Source organism: Microtus oregoni, unplaced genomic scaffold (genome assembly GCF_018167655.1).
Source record: "Microtus oregoni isolate MIOR12 unplaced genomic scaffold, Mior012 000025F_ref0000491, whole genome shotgun sequence".
Classification (NCBI taxonomy): Eukaryota; Metazoa; Chordata; class Mammalia; order Rodentia; family Cricetidae; genus Microtus; species Microtus oregoni.
In genome coordinates, this window is record NW_024543084.1 from 7,039,611 (window position 1) to 7,056,608 (window position 16,998).

The following is a 16,998-nucleotide window of genomic DNA, read 5'->3' on the forward strand; positions in this document are numbered from 1 at the left end:
TTGAGCCAAATATGTTAGTTTTCTCCTCAGATGCCAAGTAGTCTGCTGTGTAGACTTAACTGTGGTCTTCCATCTCATTCATCAACATTATAATTGTCAAATGATTTCTTAATTTTATTGATGCACTGTGGAAGTTCATTCTGTATTCTTGCTATTTAGCTTCATTGAAGCTGCATGGATTGAGGCTTGCAACTAGAGATACAGTCTGTTTCTTGCTTGTTGGTGTTGCTCAGTTCTGCTTTCAAACGAAACCGCCAGTCACTCTGCCTATCCTTGTTTGGAAGAACAGTGTGTTTTATGTCTTGCCTCTGTTTACCTTAGAGGACAATATGGAGGAACATGTACATGACCTTTTCATTCACCTAGAAACAAAGATAAGTGGATGGGAAGCAACAAACCACATCCAAGAAAGTACCTGATGCCACTCAAGGCTATTGTGTATAGGCCGAGCTGAAGAGTCCTGGAGGTCCTAAAGATAAAGAACTTCAAGAGAAAGGCAAGAAGAAACCCCTAATTTTGAACAATGATAGTTGTTTTGTTTACTTTGTCTTGCTTCAACATAGCTAACCACAGTCCCTTAATACAAAGATTGCACCATTTGCGCCCATATTAAACAATGCAGAATGTGACCACACCGCAACACTTCTCCATCAGCTACTCTTGATCTTGTTCACTGAACTGATGGATCACTGTAGAATGATTTGCTGATGCCCCTGCAGTCTTCACTCCATACTCACATCCATCCAGGGATCCACAAGCAGGTTATGTGATATTGCTGCTGTGTGCAGCAATTCTGCCCATCAGTCTGATGACATGCTGCCATGGGTACCTGCCCATTTGTTTACTGGGTGAGTCTCCTTCCTGCCTCTGCATTGGCACATGCAGTCTGATCTCCATCTCCATATTGGACTCCTTCCTTCACCTTTCCCTTTCTAGAGCCACAATTCAGCACACAAAGTGATGCTGGCCCAGTATTGAATATCTAATTTAGTGTAACAATGTAGGCCCAGACCTCATGACCACTTTGGTCCTCGTTTTAGCCATTGGCTATCTAATTCCAGTTTTCAATAGCTTATAATTTGGATTTTTATTCTTAAAAAAAGAAAAAAAAATCATATTCTAACTAGGATCTTTTCCAAAGCAGACAAGTCGTACATAATAACAAATGGTATAACATATGGCTGGAAGCAGTTGTCTTTATGAAATAATTTTACCACTGTACTAGGAAACAGTATGTGATTATATCAAAAGTAAATGAGCAAAGAATGAATTTGTATGACAAATTTGGAAAAACTAGAATCTGCTGGCTACAAATTTAATAACATGAAAATAATTTTGTTCTCTCTTGCGGTAGTACAGCATCTTCTTCTGAACTCTCAAATTAATTCCTAAATTAATTAACTTGTCTGCAGTGTTCTACAGATGTTCATTAAAAGGTGTGAGGAAATGTGCTAATATGCCTTTTGAACTAACTTGAGAGTCAGCTTAACAACTATGTTGCACACATGTAATGTTTTCTCCAATGCTTTTTTTTCTATTTAAACAAACACAAAACTGATACCAATGACTACCAACAATGTATAACACATATGTATACTATATATGTAATGTGATTATTATATATTTACTAATATATGTATAATATACTATGCTGTTATATATTAATAAGGTTTATTTAATACGGTACTTAATGTCTCTGAGATACCTGACTTTATTTCCTGTCCTTCTGTCCCACAAATCTGCTGACATAAATAGGCAAATTATAGCTTGAAATCATGACAGTAAAGAAGCACCTCATTCAAATCAATACTGCACCCAAGAGGGAACAACCCTTCAGTGCCTCACCATTATTTTATTTTTTTTTATCAAGACAAGAGAGGAAAAGTGTTGTTTTCAGTCAATCAGAGTGAGTTTAGCTACCTCCTGTTTCTATAAGAGAGGAATTCGTGCTTTCTTCTGTACTATCTTCAAAGGCGCTAGAAGTAAGGAAATTTCACATTATGTAGCCAGGCGGTGGTGGCACACGCCTTTAATCCCAGCACTCGGGAGGCAGAGGCAGGCAGATCTCTGTGAGTTCGAGACCAGCCTGGTCTACAAGAGCTAGTTCCAGGACAGGCTCCAAAGCCACAGAGAAACACTGTCTCGAAAAAAAAAATTAAAAAAAAATTCACATTATGTGAAATTCATTTCTAGAAACTTTATTTCTAGAAATTCAAAGACCTCAGGATTTGAAGACTGCTGAGTGAGAGTATATCCAGAATCAGGTGGATCATGTGACATTATAAAATAGTCACAAAATTATTGTATCTCACATGGGAAATTTATTGATTCTTTGGCTTAGCAGGGCCTTCTGCCCCATCTACATCACATATTAAGAGAAGGCTAAGGAAAGAAAGTTAATTTAGTATGTTTTATTATGAATTATGAGACTAAATAAACTTTCTGTTTTATATTTAATATATAGGGCTATGAATTTAAACTCCTGTACTTTTATAAGAAAAGGTAAGTGAATCTCGCTCTATTTCTGTTCAGGTCAAAAGCCATACATAGCAGCAAAGGCATAAAGGCATAAAGGTCAGTCTGGTGTTGATATGGAATGTATGGTCAAGAAACAGAGATTGGCGAATGATTCTTCTCAGATAGTTTGCTCCTTTTTGTGCAGTCTGGGAGCCCAGTCTATGGAACAGTACCACAGAAATTTAGCATCATGCTACCTGTATCAATCAATGGAATTTTGAAAAATCCCTCATTGACACTTCCAGGAATTTATCTCCAGGGTGATTCTAAATCCTGTCAAGGTGACAATCAATATAAATCACAGTCTCAGTTATATCTCTTGATGTGGCAATATTCTGAAAGGAATGATTTAATGGGGGAAAGGTTTAATGGGGCTTAGGTGAACGGGTTGAAGCTTGGATAGAAAGGTATTCAGGAAGTCAGCAGTCAAGGAATACCCCAAAGTCACACCACACAAATAACCTCACAGAAGAAATTTATTGGGAGGAAAAAACCCAGGAGGGTGGCTGCCTCTGTTCAAGTGAGAAACAACAGAGAACTGAGCAGCAAGCAGGGTTTATATAGATATTCCTGTGGAGGGAGTGGGTGGACCTCTACAGGGTGAAACTTTCCAGGGTAGGGACTAGTAGGATTTCAATTCCAGAGCTTGGGCTTTTTATCTGGAGAAAAGGGTCTGGAACTGGGTGTTAGGGCAATTAGAGTGTTCTGTGGGTTAAACCTGGCAGTTGGAGGTCATCTGGGCAGGAAACCTGGCCACTCATATACCTAGAGGGGCTTGTAGTCATGGAGGGGAAAACTTGGCAGTAGGAGTGACATGTGGACTGGTATACAGATAGAAAAAGATAGGAAAGGGTGTAGGGCTTTAAAGACATTTAGGTTTGCTCTCAGTGGCCACTTCCTCTATCTCCTAAAGATTCTACAACTTTCCAAAATAGCACTGCTAGCTAGCTGTGGATTAAGTATCCAAACACCTGTCTCAAAACACAACAGTCTCATATTAACTGCTCATTAAAGTCAGAATCTCTCTCATCCTGATAGACTAAATAGCTCACCTTGGACTGATTTTTTTTTTTTTTTTTTTTTTTTTTACAGAACAAATACTCTTTGACTGTGTTCACAGAACTGGTGTGTGTGTTTGATAGAATAAGTATAATGATAGCTATGTGTTGTATGATTAATTTATAATGATAGTTATAACTAAATGAATGGAAGTACATGAATGAAGAGCCTTTTATTTTATTTATTTATTTTATTAGATGATGTCTCTCTATTGTAACTCTGGCTAACCTGGGTCTCACACAGATATGCCTGACCCTTTCTTCCTGCCAGCTGGATTTAAAGGTGTGTGCCACTATTCCTGGCCCTTAGAACCTAGTTTTAAATTAGAATAATTCTTCAGTTAGACTCAAATAAGCCCATGGCTAGATGAATAACAGCAGAGAACCCTTGTTACAAAGACTGTCACTGGCTTAGTCTGACTAAGCTTCTTGTTTCCTGATTTTTGAATTCTCTTCCTAGCATTGAAGATGAATGAGAAAAAAAATCCCACACTATCTCAGAATTGAGTATAATAACAAGTTATTTATTTAGGGCTAGACTCAGAGATGACAGTCCTCTGCATGAACGAGAAACAGGAACTGAATCCAGTAGTCAGAAAGAAGAACAAGTGCGTACTTTACCTCTGCATTTATAGTATAAGAGGCCATGCCCAAGTGGGATAGTGTCTTTTTAAAACTGATTTTATTGAGTTCTTGGTGTGGGAGAATTTTCTGTATTCTGTCAATCATGTTTTTAATAAACACTGATTAGCCAGGCAGGAAGTATAGGTGGGTCAACCAGATAGGAAGTAGAGGCAAGATGATGAGAACAGGAGAATGCTGGAAAGGAGGAAGCCCATTCCTCCCACTCCTTCCCAGACAACCAAGAAGCAGGTTGTGACCTTCCCCACTGAAAAAGGTACTGAGCCATGTGGTTAACATAGACTAGAATAATGGGCTAACATGTCATAAGAGCTAATATGAAGCCTGAGATAATGGGCCAATCAGTTTCTAATCTTATGGAGACCTCTGTGTGATTTTCTTTGGGGTTTGCCGGATGTGGGGTACTGGGCAGGACAGATACCCCAACAAGCCGGCCCTCATGTTACAAGCTATACATTTTTCTCTGTTCCTTTTCCTGTCTCTCTCCTCTTCAACCCTCTCCCATGGTACCAATGCTCCCAATTTACTCAGGAGAGGGGCTGGAGAGATGGCTCAGAGGTTAAGAGCATTGCCTGCTCTTCCAAAGGTCCTGAGTTCAATTCCCGGCAACCACATGGTGGCTCACAACCATCTGTGATGAGGTCTGGTGCCCTCTTCTAGCCTGCAGACATACACACAGGCAGAATATTGTATACATAACAAATAAATTAAAAAAATAGTTAAAAAAATTTACTCAGGAGAGCTTGCCTTTTTCTACTTCCCATGTATATTAGACCCATGTATGTCTCTCTTAGAGTCCTCATTATTGTCTAGTTTCTTTGGAACTGTGAATTGTAGGCTGGATTTCTTTGCTTTATGTTTAAAAACCACTTATGAGTTGGTACATATGATAATTGTCTTTCTGGGTCTGGGTTACCTCACTTAATATGATTGAGTTTTCTAGTTCCATGCATTTGCCTGAAAATTTCAAGATATCATTTTTTTTTCTGCCGTGTAGTACTCCATTGTGTAAATGTACCACGTTTTCCTTATCCATTCTTTGGTAGAGGGGCATTTATGTTGTTTCCAGTTTCAGGCTATGACAAACAATGCTGCCATGAGCATAGTTGAGCACATGTCCTTGTGGCACAATTGAGTATCCTTTGGATATATAGCCAGCCAAATTGGTATTGCTTGGTCTAGAGGAAGGTTGTTTCCTAATTTTCTGAGAAACTGCCATACTGATATTCAAAGGGCCTGTACCTGTTTCTGCTAATGTCCCTGGTCTGGATCTGCTCCTGTGGAGGTCCCTGGCTTTGAGTAGGTCCTGCAAAGGTCTCTGGCTCTGATCTACCCTCTAGGAGGTCCCAGACTTGGGTGCACCCATATGCACAGAGGACCTGGCTCAGGCTTATTCCCTCAATAGTCCCAGACTCACACTTGGACCCACAGAGGTTTCTGGTTCCTGTCTACTCCCTGGGAGGTCCCAGACTGACGCCCAGACCCACAGAGGTTCTGTCTCAGGCCTACTCCCTCACAAGTCCCAGACTCATGCCCAGACCTGCAGAGGTCTCTGGTACCTACCTATACCCTCATAGGTCCCAGACTCATGCCTGAACCCACAGAGGTCTTTGGCTCTGGTCCACTCCCTCAGAGGTTGCTCCCCTGTACCTGCTCCTGTGGAGCTCACTGTCTCGGGTCTGTTCTGGCCCAGGTCACTGGCTCAATCCTGTTTCTGTGGAGCTTGCTGTCCCAGGACTGCTCTGGCCCAGGTTGCTGGCTCAGTCTTGCCTCCTCAAATGTCCCTAGTCTGGATCTGCTCCTGGTCCCATGGAGTTCACCTTCCCAGGCCTGCTCCAACCCAGGTGGCTGGCTTAGTCCTGCTCCTGTGGAGTTTTACTGTCTCAGGCCTGCTCCAGCCTACATCACTGGCTAAGTCTCATGGGCTGGTATCTTAAAGGCTACTGGTTGAAGGAATTCCTACAGCACAGCATGTTTGATCACCTTCTGTTAAGTTTTTCTGTTGTACTTTAAATAGCTAACAGCACAACATAACACAAAATTTCCCATCACCTTGATCCAATAGGATGACCTTGGGTACAGTTTTACTTTTCTTGAATTCTGAAGAAGACCACTGTCTTTAAATTCACCTTGAACACAGTTCAGCTACTATAAGCATGCCTGAGCTCTGCATCTTACTAATTTAACTTTATTCTTCCATCACACAACTACCCATGATGCAGACTGAGAATTCAAGGGCACTATCCACACCTGGGTTCAAATCTTCTTTCCATGTATCAATGGAAAGCTATGAACTCAAGTTTGAATGCCAAATTAATAAGGAATGGGCTTTGTATTGATTCTATACATTGTCTGCTTGAAGAAATAACCTTTTGTATATGACAAGGAAGGTTATTTAGATTAGGTTAACTGAGGTAGAGTGATCCACCCTAAATGTGAGTGTCACTATTCCATAACCTGGCATCCCAAAATGCATTAGAAAAGACAAAGTTAACTGAACAGAAGAATTCACCACTCTGCCCCTTTGCAACAGATGCCATGTGATCAGTAAGCTCCTACTCCTGCTGCTGACTTTGGTGCCATAAAGGACATCTTTCTCAGATGCAAGCTGAAATAAATTCTTTATTAAGTTGGTCATGTTTTGCTGCAATAAGAAAAGCAACTAATACAAATACAGAAACTACCTGACAGCCAGCCATATGCCCTATTATTGTGACATATTTGTGGATGCTTTTTAGATTAAGCTAAACCTAAAACAGATATTATAAACTATGTCAGGCTGGCAAAGAAGAATGTGATCGTCAAACAAAATGTGAAGATTCTTCAGGCATAGGATCATGGTGCTCAGAAAGCACAAAGACCAAGACAGAAGACAGATAATGGAAGTGCTCATGAGGCAGGCATTGGAGCAATACAAGTCCATTATGGAACAGTAAAAAAATGTCAGGAGAAAATGCTTGGGTCCTTGTGGAAGTTCAGGACTGCTATTGTCAGACTGCTGAATATGTTTGAGTAGACGATCATAAAAAGAAGACATATTCCATAGCCTATAAGATGGACTTAGCCTAGAAAAGGAGGCAGAGACTAGTTGCAGAACTATTGTCATATCCAGCTCTGGATTCAAATTGGAAGGAGCCAGAGGAATGAAAGAACGGCACAAATGTAAGGAAGAAGTAAGGACGTTTCTGTTGAAGTGTACATCTGTTAGTAAGCCTTCTTCTTTTGGCTAAACTTTTTAAGAAACAATTTTGCCAAAGATAGGATTGCATAGTATAATATCAGGATAAAACAAAAGCATCTTATCTCATTTGGACAAAAGGGAAGTGGCCATAGGAAGACAGCACAAAGGGAAATGTTAACTAATGGGGCAGGAAGATGTCAAAAAATTGGCAAAACCAACAGTGATAAGTGATAGAGCCATGGTATAGGTTAAGCCTTAATGATTCTATTGAACTGGGGACTTAAATGTGACTTGAATTGCTTCTCTAGTTTAGAAGCCATAAGAAGAATGAATATATCTTTTATTAGTAGTATTGCAGTGAAGCCCAAAGCTAGAGAAAAGTATGGGTGAAGAAAATTCCAGTGGAAAACTGTAGATCTGATAACAGTAAATTATAATAGCTTGTGGTAAACAAAGAGGCTAATTAATTCTTAGCCCAAATGGTTGTAAGTTAATCCTCATTTGAACTAACCACTTTGCCTGCAAAGAAAAGCTGAAAATTTGAGTCCTTGTGTGTCGTTCATGGGAACATAGAGTAGTGCAGTTGCTGTTGAAAAGTTTGGCAGTCCCTTTTAAGCTAAACATAGCATTACCATATGACTCACAATTTCTCTCCTAGATATGAACTGAAAACTGTGCCCCAGACAGAAACCTGCACACCGAACTGTTTGCATCATTATTCACAATTATCAAAAGCATATTCAACCAAATGTCCATCATTGAACTAATTGATAAACAAATCCTGGTGTGTATATATAAACAAGTGTTTATATATAACCATCAGACGGAATGGAATTCTAGCATATCTACATGGAGCACTTAGGATCACAGTGCTAAGTAACAAATCAGGCAACAAAGATATGAACGAATATGATATGTATTAGTTACTTTTCTATTGTGATAAAACACTAGGACTAAGGCAAGTTTTTTTCTAATAAGTTTTAAGTTTATGTGAGTTCCAAGGAAATGAGCCCTCATGACAGGAAAAGATGGCAGCAAGGGTCAGGTGTGTGTCAATTACCAGCACCATGATGTGAATCTAAAAGAACACCTCCAGTCATTTACTTCCTCCATAAAGAACACACTTCCTAAATTTACCTAATCAGTACAGCCAACTAGGTACCCAGTGTTCAAATACCTGAGTCTATGGCATCTATTGTCATTCAAACTACTCCACTCCACTCCCTGACTCCCATAAACTCACATATCATAATGCAAAGGGCATTTAGTCCAACTTGAAAAATTCCTCACAGCCATTCACACTCCCAACACTGTTTGTAAGTTCAAAGTCTCTTCTGAGACCCAAGGTTATTGCTCAATTTGAACCCATGGAAAGAAAGAAAAAAGAGGGAAAAAAAGCAAATTGCATGCTTCCAACAGAGTACAGAGTTTATATATGTTTTAATAAAGGTTAAAATGGCTAGATTTTTCCATAATGGAAAAGAAAAATATCAGGTTTAGGCAAGTTGTAAGAGTGTTGGTGAGTGGTTTAAAGTATATGAAACATGAGTTATTATGATATGTATGTTGATAGTAAAACTGCCAAATTCAAAGTTTAAAACATTGGTGTTAAATGTTAAATCTCTACTTAAATTAATAGAGCTCTCATAAGTATTAATCCACTTTTGGTAACAGTTATAAGTATGGACTACTGAAACTTTAAGAAAACAGTTAAAATTTAAAGTCTATGTTGATTTGACAAATTGCTCCTGAGCAGTTCATGCATTTTATTTTTGAGTAATAAATAAGCTTTTTCAATTATGACTTGTCCTTGGAAGCTATGGAGAATTCTATGAGAGACATGAATTTTGCTAAGTTAATTTTAAAAAAAGAGTATTTTAGATACATCAGCAGGGCTATTGTTTGTTTTTGATCTGCTTTGGGCTTCTTCTAACAGAAAAAACAGTTAATAAACATCTGTAAACAGGCTTATGTAGACCCATGTGTTGCAGTAGAGGTGAAGCCCAAAGTTATCAGCGTGAGCATGTCATAAACAATTTAAAACGATCAAAGAAAATTTAAAATTCTAAGCTTGTGCCTATCATTTTAATTGTTTTTCTAATTAAAGCTTTAGCATCTAGTATATGTAAGTGTTACAAAGAGTATATGACTATCATATGAGAACTCCATTAATTTAAGTAGAGGCTTAATATCAATCTGGTACACTTAGAACCTAAAATTTTAATACCATATGTACATCTATAATTCTCATGTTTCACATGCCTTAGATCATTTACTAAGACCCTCACAACCTGTATAAATCTATAAATGTGTGGTTTGGATGCATTACTCATGAACGTTTAGTCCTCAGTAGTTTAAAATTACAGTTATGCAATAACTTAGTTTGTAAAGGTTGATCACATGGGGGAACTCAAGGCAAGAAAGTTTTGTTAATACCAAAACTTAAAGACAGGTCAAACAAACACAGCAGAATAGGAGTCTTAGGGAATCTCAAGATCTATTATTAACTTTTGGACAGCAAAATTTCCAGTCTTTTAGAATGTAGAAGATAGTTTCAGAACATTGCATTGCTGCATCACAGAATATACATTACCATTCCAAAGGGAAATATTGGAGGCATAGTAAAGAAATACTAAAACAAAATCAAAATCCCATAGGGCAAACATCAAACTTTTTCCAGTGTGTAAGGGTTTAGATGGCTACCCTCTAGCTTTGCTCCCTGCAACATACATCTCCCTCATGTTGGTTTCCGGTCCTGTGTGTAGCACTCCTTGGTAGTTCTGACATCTCCAATAACTCAAAGAGTCTCCACTTTCACTTTTCCATGCAATGACCTTTTGACTTCTCAAAGCCTTTGTGCAGGAACTCACATGCTACATACTGCCTGGTCTCAATGGTTGTCCAGAACCTCAGGAAGAATCTGCAACCCCTTCATTCTTGCATCCTTCATGCCTTTAAAGTCAACACCATATAGATGGCACTGTCATGTTTGGCTGCTATGGATAGCCCCTGTCCCCTGAGTTACATTAGCATCAATATTCAGGCACTTTCTAAGAACAACAAAAGAATGGTTTAGGCTCTTTCACAAGTTGGAAGCTTAGGTTAGTCCTGGCACCATTGTTTTTGACCCAGTGTAGAATATGATGACTCTCCTTAGCAGGGGTAATATCCTTATTTCTTTCAACACACATTGCAACTGCCACATTATGTTTCCTAATGCTCTTTTTCTCTTCAAACTCGACATTTAAGTTTTTCTTCTGCTCTACTTTCACATTGTAATTGTAGACATGTATAAGAGCCATTAATAATTGCCACTGCACATACTCAATATTATACTGTCTTAAAAAAATCTTTTGCCAAGGAAATAAATAAACCTTTGATTCATTTATTCAGCCTAGGAAAGTTCTTAGGACAACAGCAAAAGAAAGATAGATTATATGCCAAAACATCACACCCTTGGCTTCTAGCCCAGTTTTTCTTATTGTTGCCTTCTAAAATCTCTGAGCTGTAGTTCACATTGCTCCCAGCAGTACGGTACTTTTCTGTTGCTGTGATAAAACACCACAACCAAGGCAACATATATAAGGAACAGTTTATTTGGGCTGTAGTTCCAGGTGGATAAGTGTCTATTGTGGTGGAGAAGCATGCTAGCAATTTGCAGTCATGGAAGCTGGAAGAATAAGCTAAAACCTCACATCTTCAACCTCAAGTACAAATTGGAGAGAGAGAAAGAGAGAGAGAGAGAGAAAGAGAGAGAGAGAGAGAGAGAGAGAGAGAGAGAGCTGGAAGTAGTGTAAGACTTTCCTCCTCAAAGCCCATCCTCAATAACATACTCTTTCCATATGGCCACACCTCCTAAGCCTTTCCCAGACAGTACCAACTTCAAGGGACTTCAAACATAAGCACTCATTTAAACCACCATATCTGTAATCCCACTGGTATAGAATATTTTTATCAAGCAAATTAGTACATTATAAGGAGTTTAGAGAGTAGGGATATGTAGCTTAATGGCAGAATTTCAGTTTGGGATGATGGAACTCTTCAAAAACACCACAGTGATTATTATACAAGTTAGTGAAAAACTAATGTAATTTAATTCTTACACATAAAATGGCTATAATTTGGAAATAGTAAAAATGTCCATTTCTGGGTGTGTTCAGTTCTTTTTGCTGTAACAAAATACCTGAGAGAATTGACTTATACAAAGGAAAGACTAAGAAGTTTCACTCACGTTGGCTTGCTCCGGTGTTTCAGGAATTATAATAAGGCGAATATAATGTTGAAGAGTGTGCATGTACTAACAAAAACAGTCTTGTTAACTCTGTGGGAGATCAGTAGAACACACTTCCGAATGTGTGTGTGAGGGCTTCTCCAGAGACATCATGAGGGCTTACACCTGATCAACAGATTGAATCTTTATCGGCCCCTAGCAAAATAGTTTTATATGGAGGTGATATGGGTCTAAAGTAGGAGATTGTAGGAGGAGATCCTTGAAAGGCTGTGTCTTGTCCTGTTTTTTTCCTCAATGGTCATTCAGTTGGTGGACTCATACCCTGAAACTGACAGTCAAAGAAATATTTCTTCTCCCAACTTGTTTCTGCCAGCTTGTTCACAAAGATAAGAAACCCTTGACATAGCTATTTACCTTGTGGTGGTTAGTAAGCAATTAGAGAGAGAGATGAAGGGCTAGTATTCCCTTCAAGGACATGTTCCCACATGCTAGTTTTCCAAGGTGTCACCTCCTATAGGCCTATTACTTTCTACGAGCATCACAGGCTGGCAAACAAGCCTTCAAACTTGGCCTTCATAGAATATTTAAGAACTAAACTCTAATAGGTGAACTGGGTAAATACCTGTCGTATTTTCAGGAAGTAGGATATTACTCAGTGTTGCAAATACATGACCATTCATATCAAAAACAGATATGGAAGAACCTTAGATGCATATTACAAAAGGAAGAAAATCAATCTGGAAAGGTTGTTTACCATATGATTCCAGCTATAAGACATTCTGGAAAAAGTGAAACTATGGAAATGGGGGAAAAAAGATTAGTGGTTGTCAGAGGCCAAGTGAGGCTAAGGATGTACAGGCTAAGTATAAAAGATGTTTTATAGCAATGAAACTACTCAGTATAGTCTATAAGGGTTGATAAATATTCTTGTCCACTTTTTCAAGTCTATTGATCTTATTGTAACCTAGGGGGAACTCTGTATTATGATGTGTATAACTTAAAAAAAAAAGTGTACCATGCTTGGTGAATGCTGATTATAGGGGAAGATTGCCCATAGGAGTGAGAGGTATAGATCTCTGTACTTTGACCTGAGTTTGCTGCAAGCTTAAATGTGCTCAAAATATCATCCATTAAATATAGTTAAAATGACAAAGGATTTCATGTATGCTTCATCACAGGAGGAAAAATTCAAAAGAAGCTTCAATGGATGCTGTAGTATTAAAGATGGGAGGGAAAACATAATCTGAGTCTTTGGGATGCTGAGGAGAATTCCCTCACTTCCTCAGGCTAGCCGCTTTTTCCTCTGAAAAGACAGAAGGGCCACTATAAGTGAGACTGTGCCAGCATCTCCCCCAGATACTCTGGGACTGAAGCTGCTTCTTCTTGATTGGAATTACTATATTGCTGACACAGCTGAGAGAATGCACCTGTCAAACACTGGTCTGAATTTGAAGGCTCTCTTATTTTGTTTCAAAGTAGTTTGTAGTCTGTATGGACACAAGTTAAGTGTGTGATTTTGCATTGTATTTTGTCAACATGAAGAGAGTGAATTAAAGTACACTGTACAATACAGCTCTTCTGTTAATTCTTGATTCATTTACGCTTGGATAAATGTCCTCCAGCCTTTAACCCAAAGAGAAGTTGGTATCCAACTACTTAATTGAAGGTTTTCTAGTTAACAGTCATTAACTTTTTGGCAATGTGCATCCTTAATTTAGAACAACATTCAGAAGATAATAATCACTGTACTTGACGTTTGGACATATTTCTAGACTCCTATGTGGAGTATTCATAACTAAAGGACAGTTACTATTTTTCAAGATTTTTCAGTATGTATTTATAAGGAAAATAAATTGTTAAAACACTTAAACAATTTCAGTCATACAACTAATTTTTCCATGAGAACAGAATGAAACATTAATTTTCAATAGAAAGGAATAATGACATTATTTTGGATTTAATGAATGCAGGTATTTGCAATATTCAAGTATTGGTGAAAAATAATAAAGGCACATTATGTGCTCAGAAACTTTCTAAAATGTCTTAATTCATGCTTGACTACCTCGGTCTGGTGACAAATTGTGCAGTGGTTAGTGTGTGTCACGGCTGGGAAAGTAGTAGTCCAACTTCTTGTTGTTTTGTTGCTATTATTTTCTAGGTTATCACTGCTTCATGTTCTATGCTAGAAAGAAGCGAAATTCTTTTTATCTAAGTACGTTCATTATATACCCTGCATGTCGGGATAAATGCAGTCATATAAAAGACAGTTTCAGAGCCACTCTTGAAGCTCTTTAGAGAGAACAGCTCTGGCATCTGGGGACAGATGTGACTGCCATTGCAAATTACACCTGATAAAAAAAGGAATTGGAGGTAGTATCTGTACAATCAGCTTGGCTACCTGCAGAGTCTTTTGACAAGGTCAGATTTTTGAAAGGGCAGAGACCAATCTTATTAAATTAGCTGATGACATGAAGCTCAGTGAGAGAAAGGATGTGTTGCCTGACAAGACTCACAGTGATCTCAGCAGACTATTATGATGGATCAATCCAGAAGGAAAGAAATTGAAAGAGACCATTTCAAGGTCTGGCACTGGAATACACAATGAATACCACCAGACAATAAAGCATATATAGTTAGACGTATGCAAAAATTTTAGTTGAAAATAATATTGTGAATCATAGATCCAGCAAAAGCATTTCAACACATGCGTAAGCTTTCCAGAATGCTTATGCAACTTCAGGCTTTATTAATAGATCGTGGTATTTAGCAAAAGAAAAGTGATAGCATAAAGCATCGTACGCAGATGTCAGGCAAATGTTTTTTGAGGTTAATGATGTTTAAGATCATAGATTATAGTATGAGGGTTCATACTGTACCAGATCAAAGCAATGGCTAATCCATTTAAATGCCAGGCCCTTTCCTTGGAGGATGGCATGAGTCTCTAGTCAGTGTAAACTGGAATGACCTTCTCTGGTTAGTATGATTGGTCTCTGTTTTCATCTGCTTAGTGTGATTTCTGACTGGTGACAATAACACGGAATGCCGTTTTCTAACTGTGGGTACACTAAGTGGAAATTTGATTTTACAATTGCATAAGTCTCATCTTTAAGGAACTAAGATGTCCTCTCTTTCAATGATGCAAGTACCTGTTGTAAATAAATTATTGTCTAGAATACAACTATGGTGTCTCTACAGTAGAAGTTTGTTTCATGAATTTCTGAGAAGTACAAATGTGAACACATGGAAGGGTAAAAATATTTAATAGTTCTTACCCTTAAAAAACCAAATAGTGATTCCAGTGACCTCTCTCCCAGTAAATAAAATTTACCTGCTTTAGATGTAGACCCCAGAGTATAGTACTCAAGTAGCATTGATACTTTACTTTCATGTTGAGAAATAAGGCACCATTGCTGTATTACAATAGTCCAATTCTAGATAGTTCTCATATTTGAAATCTGAGTTTCAAACAGTTTATATTTTATCTAGATCATGATCAAATCTTCATGACCCATTTCCAATCTAGAGTCTCTTTAAAGCACATCTGTTTGGAAAGAATAAAGTATCTTTCTTTTCATATGTGGTTGTACAAATCCAACTTAGTTGAGCCTTCATTAGGCGATTGATATACTTTGAACACTGACACGAAAAGCTCATGTTGAGCTTGTATTAGTGTTAAAGCCCTGATTGTTTATCCTGCCTCTATTTTGCTAGTGGGTGTTGGCCAGTTCCTGTTCCAAGTGCCTTCCATTGGTTAGATACTACATTGAATTTTCCTGAGTAGTTCACCACTCAGGACTTGCTCAGGGATCTCCGTCCTTCTATAGAATGTCTGAGATGTCTCCCGTTATCTTACTTATTTTTATTTATTTTTTTTAAAAACAATACAAATGCTTTATTTAATAGTCGCAGGTCATCATGGGCCAAGTGGTGGATACTCAGGACCCAGCAGGAAGGTCAGTCAGCGCAACCTCCGAGCCTCTCTTTGTGACTCCAATAGGGTGAGCACATCTCCCTCTCGAACGGGACCTTTAACGTTTCAGATGATGGAGAGGCTGGTGTCATCCATAAATTCCACACGCACCTGCGTGCACTGTCCCTGCAAACCGGTCATGCCCAGCATTTTGGTTACCCTACCGAGCTTGATGGGCTGCATGCGACTCGTGTCCATGATGGCGGCGATCAGGCGGAGCTCCTACTTATTTTTAAACAAAGATTTATTTGTATGTGTCCTCAGAAGCCAAAAAAGATCTCCAGATTCCCTGGACCTAAAATTAACCTGTTAAGGTGCTTAGAACCAAACTTGAGTATACTGGAAGAGCAGCAAGCAGTTTGAAATGCTGCAACATCTCTCTGGTACCTTATGTAATACTTAATTCTTAAACCATCTGTGAAAATGGCTTCTTTTTTGTTATTTTAATTTCCACTCTGGTGCTTTTATGAAATTCAAAGCAGATCATTGGATGATGTCAGGAAAGTCAAATTACTATAGAAGTTTCTAAACACAAAACTATTTATCTTGGTGGCAGTTCGGAAACAAAAGGTTATCTGATGACTGAGGATTTAAGGAACACTTAATTTTAAAACAAAGCCAAAGTCACTTTCAGGGCTTAGACTGCCTTTCAATCATTGCCTTCTGTGGCTTCTTCCATACTTGCTTGTACTCTATACATCAATAGCTTGACGATATTTTAATTGGAGCCAATGACTTGTATTCAGAGCATAAGAGAAAATGCTAGAACCTAATCAGATTGTCTGTGTCCCCATCATTTTCTCTAACTCTTGAGACAAGATGCAAAAAAAAAAAAATGTATTCAGCATGGACTCAAATCTGCAATGCAGTTTCTTAGATGATATAACATGTTCACATCCAGGAAAATAATGGAGGAAAATTGTGAATCCTCGGGGTATAAGTTTTGGATGAAGGCTAACCATTTGCATGTTGTTAAATATATATTATATACCTTACTAAAGATTAAATAGAGGTAGACGCATGCGTGATACGATCTCAATGAGTGAACTCTTCTCAAGAGATTGTTTGCCACACTTTAAAAATTAATAGCAACATCATACTGAGCATCCTTTAGAAAAGGCTCAGTCACAGTTTTTCATTATATCAGCCCAGCTTGTATTCATCACTTCATGCAGCAAACACTAAAACTAGAAAAGAAACCTTGAAATCACTTTGAACAGAGAGAGGTGTCCACAAGAGCTGTTTTACCTTAGTCTTGGTGTGAACAGAACCTGTGTTGGGGTTGTTAGCATTTCAACACTCCGATACCTACTGGATTTCTTGATAATGACCCCCAGAATGCATCTCTCAGTTGCATTCAAGTGGCTGGAAATATTTAATGGTGGCATCTATGTCTTTA

General features: G+C 38.4%; 1 protein-coding gene and 1 pseudogene across 1 annotated transcript in view; one reads left to right on the forward strand and one right to left on the reverse strand.

Moving 5' to 3' along the window:
• The window catches only part of Nxph2 (neurexophilin 2), a 110,794-nt gene that overhangs the window by 65,966 nt on the left and 27,830 nt on the right, over positions 1–16,998 (forward strand). The window lies entirely within an intron of this gene.
• Positions 15,512–15,797, reverse strand: LOC121462904 (annotated as a pseudogene).